Below are 13,703 nucleotides of genomic sequence, written 5' to 3'. Positions count from 1 at the left end.
TTTTTTTTTTTTTTTTTTGCAGTTTTTTTTTTTTGGCCGGAGCTGGGTTTGAACCTGCCATCTCTGGCATATGGGGCCAGTGCCCTACTCCTTTGAGCCACAGGCACTGCCCAGAAGGAGTATCTTTTATGAGGGCACTAATCGTATTCACAAGGTGTCCTCCCTCATGACCCGATTACCTCCCAAAGGCTGTACCTTCTAATACTACCACACTGAGGATTCAATTTAGAGGGAATAGAAGCCATCAGTTTATGGCAGAAATAGATGTGAGATTTACAGCTAATCAATTTCTTATTCTAACATAGAGATAAAGGAACCATTTCCATTGAAAGTACACAGCTATATGAGGTCTGAGTTTGTGAGCTCATTCTAAAAAAAATGCTACATACCCCATTACTGAATATTACTATAGTCACCTTGGAAGTACTCCCCTTGGGAGATAACTGTGTAATTTCCTTTTACTTTTCATTAAAATTTTTACCCAAATAATTTTAGTAAGGTTTTCCTTTCCGTTCACACCTTAACAATTATTACCTTCCTCTCTGTTACTTTTTTCTTCAGCATTTGACCTTTTCTAGCATACTTACATGCAAACATACTTGCATTATAAATCTAAATTATTTTCTATCTCTTTCACCATGAAATAAAGTAAGCATTATTATTCATGTCTCAGGTTCCCTAAACAGTGACTAGAACTTAAGCATTATTATTCATGTCTCAGGTTCCCTAAACAGTGACTAGAACTTAATTCATGTTCAGTGAGTATTTGTCAAATAAAATTTCTTTTTTTCCCCCAAGGCAATACATTTTTTTAATGCCACTTAATAAAAATACAAGAGCACAGCTCCACTTTTATTTACTTTTCATCAGTTTAAATCCTGAAGGGGTACAGCATAACATGGATTCTATGTCAAATGGCCTTAGCAGGAAGAATCTGACATGAACCATGCCACGGTTTCTGTAGGCCTGAGTTACCTTTCCCCAGATACCCTGGTTTTATTCAGTTTGCCACCAGGAGTCACTGTGTTATTCTTTGCTTTATATACATAAGCACATCTCTTGCCCAAATATAATTCAGTTTCATCTTGGTCATAAACACCTTTAATTTTAAGAAAAGCTGTATGATCTCTTTGGCTCAGGAGACCCTGCATATAGCCAGCAAAATGGTCTTGGATCACAACCTTGCAGACATACTTGCCTTTTAGAAGTCCTATGCCCAGCAGACCTCCATCAGCCCCAAGATGGCAGAAAGAGAGCTGGCAAATACATTTCTCAAGGAATACCCACTTAGAAGAAATAATAATTGAAGATTAAATTCATTATATGTCAGGTAACATTCTGAAATTTCCTTTTTTTATATTGGGCAATTCATTCCATCTGGAATTTATTTTAGTGTTAAGTACCAAAAAAAAAAAAAAAAAAAAAAGATATATGACGATGTTTTTCCTTCAAAAATCTTGCCTAATTTCTCTGTCACCATTTACTAGTTCATAAGTTGACTTATCTGCTTCTTTTACATATATAACTTTCATTTATATGTAATCATAGACATTTGTATATTTATACTTATATCTCTGTATCTATACTCTCTTTCTCCCTCCACTGGAGTCTATACTCCCTCCACCAGAGTCATCTTACGAAGGGTTTTTTTTTTTTAATTTGTTTGCTTTTCTTTTTTAGATGATGCTTCTTCAAGTATACCAATCTCATGGGGGTATTTTTTCCCCCATTTACTATAGCTTTATAATATATTTAATATTTGTTTTCCTTTGGTTAGTCTTTCATTTATAAAAAATTTTGAGTCTTCTAAATTGTTTATTATTCAGTATAAAATATCAAATCATTTATTAAGTTTCAGAAACAATTCAATTTTTTTTTGATGTGAAATTGTCATAAACCTGAAAATGAGATTAAGTACTTGATGACTTTTCCAATTTTCAATTTTTCAATGTTGAAAGGTAAGATGTATTTCTGTTTATTTGAATCTTCTTTCATGTTTATTATAGGTTCTACACATGTCTTACTAAATTTATTAACTATTTTAAGGACTTGTTTACTTGCAGTGTCTTACTTTCAAAAGTATTTTTTAACTATTCATTTTGACATTAAGACTTTAAAATTCTTGGTCTTATATCAAAATTATCACTGATGGTTTAATTAATTTTACTACTTTATAGTTGTCATTCTTCAAATTTCTCTTTCTTACTTTATTGCAATGGCCAAAAGTTTTAGAAAAACAATATTTAAAGAAGTAAGGATATTACTCTCATTTCTGAGGTAAAAGGAAATGTTTATGTTTTCATATAGTTGGAGAAATATTTTTATATCGTATCAAATTATTATAATCCTGATTGTAATTAGATAATTATTTAACATTAAAACTAGGATGTAAATTTAATCCATTATTTTTTCTATCCACTACTGACATGGCATATTGTTTTCTTAATTGACTAACTGGTATAGTATTATATTTTATAATATTAAATCATTGCATTCTTGCGTAAACCTATTTGGAGATAAAAATTTTTAATAAATCATTAATTGTAATTACTTATCTAAAAACATATTAATTCATATTTGTTTAATCAATATTTATTTACTAGTATTTATTTGGAGTTTTATATACAGGATGGCCATGAAGTTTATGTGCAATTTTAAATTAAACACTATTTTAAATTTCACATGAAATGTATGGCCACCCTGTATAAGTTCATAAGTGAAATAGCTATATATTATTTTTATATAGCCTTCTAGTATACAAGTTATTCTAGTTTCATATTGTAAATAATCTTTTAATTTTAGATATAATAGACAGTTGTTCATACATTTAACTCTTGAGACAAAGTCAGCACATGAAATGGTATCACTCACCTGTCACTGAACACCACTCAGTATCAGCTGTTTCTCAAAAATATTATGTTAGTATTTTATTGTTTCTCAAAAATATTATGTTAGTATTATATTGCTAAATTTAAATTTTATGATAACTAGTTTTGTATGTATTCCATATTTAATTACAATTCCTTCCAAGCTCTAAGTCCTTCAATATTTATAGTGCTTCAGGGAAATCACTTTATCTTTTAATTAATACACATAACCAGTGATTATCCCTAATAAATAATGCTTATAATTATGAAAAGAATGTCAAAAAAGCCAGTATTCCTAAACTAGATTTTGGGCCTCAGGCTAAATGGTGACAAATATAAATAAAGTTGGGGGCATATTACTTACCTTTTTAATTAAAAAATCTATGTCTGTATAATGAAAATTCTAGCTCCTCACCTCTATTTTTATGCTGTTTATTAAAAGGTTGTATTTAGTGATTTATTTACACACATCTGACTAATGTTTGGCAAGAAATGACTATGGTGGGGGAAAGCATGACAAATTATACAGGGTCAAGCAAACTGTTGTTTATAGCCAAAACATGCATCTTTGGTTATGATGTTAGGACATCTCCAAATGGGACATTTTGCTCAGTAATTTTGGAGAAAGTGACTTTTGGTGTATGTCAAGAAGTACAACAAACAGGGCTCCTACATTAATAAAGTACAGAAAAGTAGAATCTTCACTTGATTATTTTAGGGGAAAACATGAGAAATATCTCTTTAGTAGAATATATTAATGCTTTAATATAGCCTCATTTTTTTATATCTAAAGATGTAGTTTTGCTTTTCATTTCTTTCCGTTGGAGCACTTGAACCTGTAAGTGATAGACTGTTTCATGATAGATTAAAGAAAGAATGTTCTTTTTCCCGTGAAGTAATTTAGTGATATATTAGTGTATGGACTTTCTATTCTTTTATAATTAATGGCTTCAAACAATAGTGGCTTAAGACAATGGCAATTTCATTTGTCTATAATTTTCTGATGAGAAATTTGGGCTGAGCTCAGCTGTGTATTTCTTCTGTCCAAGTTCACATCTGTAGCCACAGTCATCTGGTGGTGCAGCTAGGACTGAATGGCCTGATGAGAATGGCCACATTCTCATCCCTGGCAGTCGGTCATACTTGTCAGGTGGGCTATGGTAATCTCAAGAGGTGAACTTGAACTGCTTCACATGATAGCTTCAGTGTTCCCCTAGCCAGAGAGCTACAAGGTGTCATGAGGCCTAGAAATCACAAAGTAATTTCTGTTACATTTTATTGGTCACAGCAAATCACAAGGCCAACCCAGACATAAAACAAGGTACGGATTCTACCTCTTGGTAGGAAGGACAGCCAAGTTGCAAGGCAATGAGTACAGAAATAGGAAGGATTATTACAAATCTCTCTGAACATTTTACTATAGTATTGTGAGAGAATGCTCTCAAAAATATGTAAAGTTTTAATAATAAAATGAATTATCATATGACTGAGATGTCAAGTATATTTATTATGTCACCTAATCAATTAAACATTAAAAAATTAACTTTGGTGATTTATTTTTTTCCCCTAAATTAAGAATATCACCTAGATCCTTTTCAAATGGTTTCATTTGTGCATACGTAAAAGTGGTATGTGTGCATGTGTGTGTGTGGTTTGTGATCTGGTTTAATACTTGCCCTGAAATAAACAATCTGGAGATTTTGTCGGTTTAGAAATCAAGACCATACAAGTTGAAAGTGGAAGGGGAAGTAATTTGCCTTCATGAGATTAACATCAGCAAGTGTTTTTATTTATTCACCTGACAGTAATGAGTAAATTGCCTAAGCAGTCTCTTTTTATAAGCAATTGTTTTTCTTGTTTATACCATTTCACTTCAACATAGAATTATGTAGAAATGAGATGTGCTGCTCTTTTACAATTATATTATGTATTGATCCATGCCATCTGAGTAGAAAACAACTCCTTAAAATTAGTTAAAATGCCAGGGGGTGAAACCGAATTGCTTAGTCCATTCTGACCAATTAAAATTCTCTCTCTCTCTCTCTCTATATATATATATATACACATATATATATTTACTGTACATATATATGTACAGTAAAAATTTCTTTTAGAATAATCAAGAACAGAAAGTAAGCCTGGCTCATAAAAAAGTGAGGGGCTTACTTCCCAAGACCTGAGACCTTGCTTGGGATTAATATATATTAACCTTCATGTAAAAAGAGTGATCATTATTGTTAAGCTAGTTGTTACATATTTTTTTTTGCTTATATAGGCCTAATATACATTTGATTTTTTTGAACAAGGAGGGTTTGGACTGCCAATGTCCAATTGCACATAGATTTTTTTTAACAAATGTGATGAAAGATGCAGTATTCAAGGATGCAAAACCCACTTGTAGAGAGGGCATACATCTGGTATACACAGGTTTCTTCAGGGCTTATTGAGAGACGAGTATGTGCGGATTTTGGTATCCACAGGAGGTTCTGGAAACAATTCCTAGCATATACTGAGGAATGACTGTTTAATCTACTTTTTACCTAATCCCTTCACTTCTGATATTCAGTGAAATTAAGAATATCTTGTACAAAGATATTCTGGTAATAGAAGGCATTTCAATCCCAGATTCCCTAACTACCCAACTACCAGAGCAATGTTTTTTCTTTTTCTCAATTATTTAGAAGTTGCATTGAATGATTAACTATTTACCTGATTACCTGACAGTCCAGTTCTTCCTTCTCCATCTAGACCAGTGGTTCTCAACCTTCCTAATGCCGTGACCCTTTAATACAGTTCCTAATGTTGTTTGTTGTTGCTACTTCGTAGCTGCAATTTTGCTACTGTTATGAATCTTAATGGAAATATCTAACATGCAGGATGTATTTTCATTGTTACAAAGGGGTCACATCCACAGTTTGAGAACCGCTCATCTAGACATTTGGCCAATCCCAATCCTCCCCATTTTCATTGTTGCTTGATGTGGATATAATGGACATTAGGAGTATCAGTAGCAGTTTAAAGAACACTTTAATTTGATGACATTTTAACGTTTTGAAAATTAATTTATTTTATAATATTAGCACAGCTAGCCATTTGTTATTAAATACTTTTTATTAAAATGAAATGTTTTATTCAAGTCAATTGATTTCTGTAACATTACTTGCTACTGCTCATGTTTTAAAAATTCATTACTGAACTTTCAATAAATGTTAGCTACTCATTACTTTTATCTTAATATTAACTGGGTACTCTGTCAGATGCTAGGGATATAATGGTTAAAAAAAAAAAAAAGGCACGGTTCTCTTCCTCATGGAAGAGAAAGAGTAATCAAGTATCCAGAATTTGGCATATATTAGACTAAATCACGCACTTTCAGTTTTCAGCTACCCACCTTCAAGTTGGTCTGTGTAATTTCATGATGAAGGGATACTTTTGCACAGGTCTCGAGATGGTCCTTTGGAGTTGAGACCATAGCCTCCTAAGTTGCCCTCCTCATTCTCCTGGTTAACATTCACTGGTTAGTATATTCTAAATTCCACTCAATATATTTCTGTTAGCTTTTTCAAATAATCACAGAAGTCCTGTGAAGCAAGATGTACTATCTTAATTTACAGATGAGGAAAGTGAGGCACAGAACATGTCAATGACTTTCCAAGACCACTAAGAAGGTATTCTGAGCACCAGCCATGCACACGTAGGAGAAGAGAGAAAGTAATCAGGTAGCTTTTCACCATCATAGATACAGACAGTGCAGCCAGTTAAACTGACTTACAGAACAGCATGGGAGAAAATTAAAATTAAAATTATTTTATTACATACAAGATAGCCCAAATTAGGAAATAACCCACATCTTTTTTTTTTTTTTTTTGCAGTTTTTGGCCAGGGCTGACTTTGAACCCGCCACCTGTGGCATATGGGGCCGGCACCCTATTCCTTTGAGCCACGGGTGCCACCCATAACCCACATCTTGAAGGACAAAGTATGGTCTAGATATACAATGACAATCAGATAGCTTTTAAGAATAATTGAGTGGATATATGTTTAATGAGATGGAATAAAATCATATGACATAATTGAGAGATTTAAGAACAGAATCAAAAACAGCAAGAAGAGTGTTAGCACAATTGTATAAAATTGCATCCATGTGTGTAGATGCAGAAAGAAATACCTCAAAATATGTTCATTTACAATGTTTACTTGAAATCTCTAAGCTTCACACTTTTCTTGGTAACTTTGTATCATATGTGATCTTATCTTGAATGTGATAATTATCAATTTTATAAAAATAAATCTCTGTAATAAACACAAAAAGTATAATGGAAAGTGAATTCTGAGTGTGGGTATCCAGGTCCTGGTCCTAACTTTGCAATTAGCTATTGATACGGCCTTAGGTAAATTACTTTAATTCTCTCTTCTCAGCTTTATCAAGGATAGGAATTAACAATAATTTTTGTATTAATATTTTCTGGCAGCCGCCATTCAGTGATTCAGAAGGCACTAGGTTACCCATGTGTCCAGAATGGAGAAGAACCACCACCCCAGACTGCTTTAGCAAACTGGGAAAAGAACCAGATTTGCCTCCAAAGCCATTCTTTTCTCCTCCTTCTCTTTCTCTTCCTCCTTTTCTCTTTGCTGTGTTGACTGTGAACCTTGGCTACAAATAAACAGAATTCAACCACTGTGGCCAGAAGACAGGAACTTAATTGTGGTCAGACCCCCACATCTGGTGTCCTCATGCTAGAGTGCAGAGTTGAAGCCTAAGCTGGAAGGCAGTGAGGGACTGGAAAGAACCACATAATCAGACCTGGCGTGCCCACGCCCAAAGGACCAATTCTGGCCAGAAATCTTCAAGTTGTTTAGAAAATAAAATGTCTAAATGAAAAGGGGCTTCAGTGAGTCAGATCATCAAAGCTCTCCTTATCCAGAGATGCGTCAGAAAAGTTATTAGCGAATGTACTTTTCTTAAATGTTCTATGCAATTCAGGAGTGTTATCAAATTGCACCTTGAAAGAAGCCTCAATCTGGATGTCATTGTTCACAAATTTTTCTAGTCATCATTTCTTAAATACGTACAAGTTGTCAGGGACTCTTCTAGGATGCAAAAATGAGTGAATTGTGGCCCTCGGCCTGAGAGTACACACACATACACTGTTAAGAATAATTGAGTGGATATATGTTTAATGACATGGAATAAAATCTTACGACATAATTGAAAGATTTAAGAACAGATTCAAAAATAGCAAGAAGAGTGTCAGCATGATGGTGTAAAATTGCATACGTGTGTGTAGATGCAGAAGGAAATACCTGAAAGTATGTTCATTTACAATGTTTACTAGAGATCTACTCTAAGTAACAGAACAGGAACTAATTAGAAGACACACACACACAGAGATGTTGTAATATAGACATATATATGCAGATATAACGTGTAAATGCCAAGATGGTGCAGTAGCCCATAGGAACGCCTCCATATCGCAAAGCCCAGCAGATGCAGAACAAAAAAGTCTTTTGCTCCACCAAAGACAAGGCAACTGTCCTTCAAAGTATTAGGAAGATTTAGATTCTTACAGGACAGATGATTTTTCCATGCATTCCTGTTTACTAGAAAAGCTTTATTAGCAATAATTAGATTCTGTTCAGTTTCAAAATTCTAAACCCCAGATAATCCCTAAATTCTAGATAAAGATTCATAGTTGAAGGTCCAAAACATCACTAATTCATCACAAATATACATGCACCATGAAACCTGCAAGAAAAATTTCATCTGGCCCCTGTGGTTTAGTGACATACACTCCTACCTACATCAGTTTTGTAAGACTTCCAGACAATCACCACTAACTGAGTAGCTTTAAGCACCAGAAAACTCCACAGGCTACATAGAAAATTCTGTGCCTTGTCTCTTCCAGCTGCTGCTGGCAGCAGGCATTGCTTGTCTGTGGACACTTCATGCCAGTTCCTGCCTCTGTGGTCACATTGCCCCTTCTGTTCTGGGTGTGTCTCTCCTGTATGGAGAGCTGACACTCACCATTGGATTCAGGGCCCATCAGCACATCCAGAGTAACCTCCTCATTTCAAGATCTCAATTTAATTACATCTATAAGACTCTTTTTCTACATAAGGTAACACTGACAAGTTCCAGGGGGTAGGACTTGATATCATTATTCAGTCTCCTAGACCTCTTCCCTCAACCCTCTTTTAAACTTGAAATTGTCCTATTTTTTGTTCCTGCGCATCAGTAGAAAATTTTGTGTAGAATTTTAGAATCTTCCAGTGAAAAGAAAATATCTTCTTTGAAAAGATCAGGAGGGACTTTCCCCTTTGGTATTAGAACAAAAATTCCTCGAATTGGGGATTCCTGGGTGGCTCTGATGAGTGGAACACAAGTTGTTTCTGCTAGATCTAGGATAGCAAATGAATTTATTTTTCACTGTAGGCAGCAAACGATTTATTTATCAGATTATATCTCTCGTTCCTAAAGGAATGTTTTGGTAAATATCCTTAAACTCAGCTTATGCCCTTCCTCACACTAGATTCTATGACAGTAATGAGTTGTTGAGAAACCTTTTTGTAGAAATTAAAGAGTTCAGTCTATACCCTTAAGCACATCTTTGTAGGGCTCTAAAATAACCTTGTGTGACCATTACTCTGTTTACTTTTACCATTTTCATTACATCTTCGTTATCTGCTGACGAACTCCTCCCAAGTGTATGGTAATCTAAACCCAAGCATAATTATAATTTTAGGAATGTGGTGACTGAGAAATACGATACATGGTTTCTTATTGCCTTCTCTGGAAATTTAATTATGATTTAGCAACATCTCGTAATACTAGGTCACTGGCTATGCTCAGTCACCTATGGCATTTAAATTAACTCAACCGTTTCCAGAAGCAAGAAGATAAATCACATCCAAGAGTTATTTTAATATGGAATCAACAATGAAATTCACAGATGAATCTAGTTTAACTATTGTTTAAATCACCCAATGGTAACAGCAAAAGATTGTAGAGTTCCTAAGATTTTTAGCCACATTCTTTGCTTGAATAACCATTCACATCTGCTGAGATAAAACTACTATGCCTTATTTATCCTTTCTACAATAGAGATAATACTTTTATCTACTGGCAACACAGCAGCATTTGATTTACTATATATTTTAGTATAACACATACTATCTCCAAAGCAATTTTGAAATGATATACCGTATTAAACGTATTTAAGAAGCAGAACCATTATTTATTTTAACAAGAAGAGTAAACACAGACAGAAACATTGGTACCGAAGACCGGAATAAGATGATGACTGCAGAGGAACTGGGCATTTAGTTTTGAGCTTCTTGACAAAAGGACACATCTTGGTATACTAGTTAATAGTAGATGGCAGTTAATAGTAGATGGCGGCATCTGCTTTTTGTCAGCTTTCCTTCTATTAGAAGAGCCTGTCCTTTGGCCATATGTGATCCAGTTTTGACTCTTCACCATATTCCAATCCTCTAATTACAATAATCTAGTCAAGAAACAGTCATGTGACCCAAGCCAAGCATCCGTGACATTGTGACGTTGGCACTGGGAAATGCCGACATGTTCTGCTCTCTGAGTTGTTAAATTGGAGTGAGTGTGCAGGAACATAAGCCACAGACACCCAGGGAGACTTGTTTGCTTCAGGATGATGAGATACAAACAGGAAAAGATAAGCCATGATTTTCTTTTTCTTAAAGAGAGAAAAACTAAGAGGAAGAGTGCGAGAGAGAGGGTAGTGAATAAGAGGTAATATATTTCAGTCCCTTGGAGACTGGTTCTTGCCTTGATGAAACTTATTCTGTGAGAGGCCTCACTGTCCTCAGCTTACTTAACCCCAAACATTCCCTTTTGTGTTTAGCTTGAATTTGACAACTGTCACTTGCAAACAAACAAAAATCCCTAATTGGTGTTATTCTATTGTCCTCATTTCTGAACAAAAGAATTACTCAGCTCATCTGAGGAGGTATTTTCCCCCCTAGGATTCTAGGATTGAATGCCAGGAGATATTGAGATATATTTCAAGGATGTTTTTATTAGGGACAAAATAAACTTTGAGGAAACACTGGATGAGTTGTCCCACTGCAGTTTTGCATTTAGAAAAGAAATTATTGGTTTAAATAAGAAATAATTTATTTAAAATATCTTCTATATTTCTTACAAAACTACAGTGGGGTTTCTCCAGTGTTTCCTCAAAGTTTTTTTTTTTTTTTTTACTTTTTTAACCAATAAGGATCATCATCAAAGTGAATAGACATCAGATTAAAAAAATACCTATGTTCCTATGTTGCTTCATGAGGCAGCTTTAAAAAGTACCATGACTACTGAGTGTGGTGGCTCACACCTGTAATCCCAACACTCTGGGAGTCCCAGGCAGGTGTATTACCTGAGCTCAGGAGTTTGAGACAAGCCTGAGCAAGAGCAAGGTCCCTTCTCTAAAAATAGCTGTGTGTTGTGGTGGGTGCCTATCATCCCAGCTACTTGAGAGGCTGAGGCCAAGAGAATTGCGTGAGCCCAAGAATTTGAGGTTGCTCTGAGCTATGATGCTGCAGCATACTATGTAGGGCGACAAAGTGAGACTGTCTCAAAAAAAAAGTCCATTGGGACCATAGAAATCTCGTTAATCTCATTGGAACATTAAAAAGAATATAAAATGATATCCCCAAAATGCACTTAAATGTTTAGTTATGAGAAAGACTTCAATTTATCCATCATGAATTTCTTTTAAACAAAGATAAAATTATTCCTGAATGATTAAAGTACATATGTTTCTCTTTTTAAAATAGTCTATGCCAAAGTCATTGGTCACAAATTTTTCATTAGTGAAATTGATACCTTACTTTTCAAACACTGACAGTATCATGGATTTAGCTTTAGTTTAGATCAATGTATCATTACATCTCACTAGGACACTGAAAATGCTTCTTTGTGGTTTGCATTTGACCAGACAAATAAAGGTTTTATTCCTTCATTAGAAAATAGTCCTGTTGGTGGGGCATGGTGGCTCATGCCTATAATCCAAGCACTCTAGGAGGCTGAGATGGAAAGATTGCTTGAGGTCAGGAGTTCAAGACCAACCTGAACAAGAGGTAGACCCTGTCTCTTCTATAAATAGAAAAATTAGTAGAGCTTTGTGACAGGTACCTGTAGTCCCAGCTACTTCAGAAGCTAAGGCAAGTGGATCTCTTAAGCCCCAGAGTTTGAAGTTGCTATGAGCTATGATGATACCATAGCATTTTAGCCAGAGTGACAGAGCAAGACTCTGTCTTAAGGAAAAAAAAGAAAAGAGTCATGTTACTAAGAGCTTCTAATTATAGATTCAAAATAAATAAACCACATGGATGTTAAATAATGGCATATATTTACTTTGGGTTTGCAACAGTATATTCAACTTTTCTACTACTGACCTATGTAGGTAATCATTGAACAATGTTATCTTTATGCAGATTTTTCGTTTAGGTAAAATATCTTGGTTTTATAAATTCCCTATTTTAATTGATGAGTACTTGATAACATGTCACTTTTTCCTTATGCTGACATAATTTGATATAATATTATGTAGGGTCATTTGTTATAAAGTTAGTAAGAAGTGGCTTATTTCTCACAGAGCTCCTATCCAAGGCATAGATTAGCTACTAGTTTTAATTTTCCTGATCAAAAAGACAATATTTCCTAAAAAGACTTCTAATGACCTAGAAAAATGCATTCATAAACATTTCTCACTCCAGTGTACCACCATTCTAATGTTGCCCTCCATTGCTTTGGCTGACAACATTCTTCAAGAACTCTAAAACTCAATGCTTTTTCAGTAAAACATTTTTTACCTTGTGATGTCTGAATTCCTTCTGATAATAATTAAATCTGACTACAAGACAGACAAATTACTGAACTATTCCGTGGGAACACACAATTGTGTGTATATGTGTGTGTAATTCTTGATAACTATAGATGAGAATAATAATTTTAAAAAGGCTAGAAATAAGTTAAGCATAAAGTTTGGTACTAAGGAACTGAAAACAAAACAGGGCAACTAAGAATTTGAATAAATTACATGCAGTAAGAATTTATATAAATTAGATGAAACAATGAATAGGATGTGGTAGAGAGATAAGAGAGGAAACCCATTAGGCAATTACCAAACAAGAAAATTAAGAAAATCATAGTGTCAGGCTCTTGCAGATCAATTAAAGAATGGGAATTAAGCCAACATTAAAAAGGGAAGAATGGTACTATAATCTTCTTTTGAAAGTGATGGCAATGAGCCATTTATCCTGTTGGTTTTACCTTGAGCTGGTGCCCAGATTGGACAATTAATAAAATATTCTTGTCATGGTATTGGCAACTTTATCTTGCTCCTATTAACAAAGCATCATTAACAACTATGTGCATAGATCTTATCTATGTACTAAGTTTAAGTGACATGAATACACAATCAAAAGAGGGAGGCAATTGTAAGAAATAAATCTGCATATGACAGAGACCAATCTTTGCCCTTTGGGGGAGGGCATACACTTTGAGAGCAAACACATATCAGCATGGAGATTTTCATGACAAAGGTGGTATTTACTCTAAAATATCCAGCTATCTGGGTATTTGAATCACTCAACAAAATAGATTATTTAAAGAACTCCAAACAACCAAACATTTAGAGGTCCATATACACTAAACATCTTTTCTTTACTATTAATAGCAAAATATATAGTGTATTTGATCCTATCCCAGTAAGTTATTCCTAAATTAAAACCAGTGTTTGAGAATCTCCCTACTTCTCTAAGAATTTTGAGGAGTAAGTGATCAAAATAATCACATTTTTAAATTAC

Source organism: Otolemur garnettii, unplaced genomic scaffold (genome assembly GCF_000181295.1).
Source record: "Otolemur garnettii isolate 467f Iridium unplaced genomic scaffold, OtoGar3 scaffold00002, whole genome shotgun sequence".
NCBI lineage: Eukaryota > Metazoa > Chordata > Mammalia > Primates > Galagidae > Otolemur > Otolemur garnettii.
The sequence above is the reverse complement of the archived record's forward strand: the minus strand, read 5'-3'. Positions refer to the sequence as shown.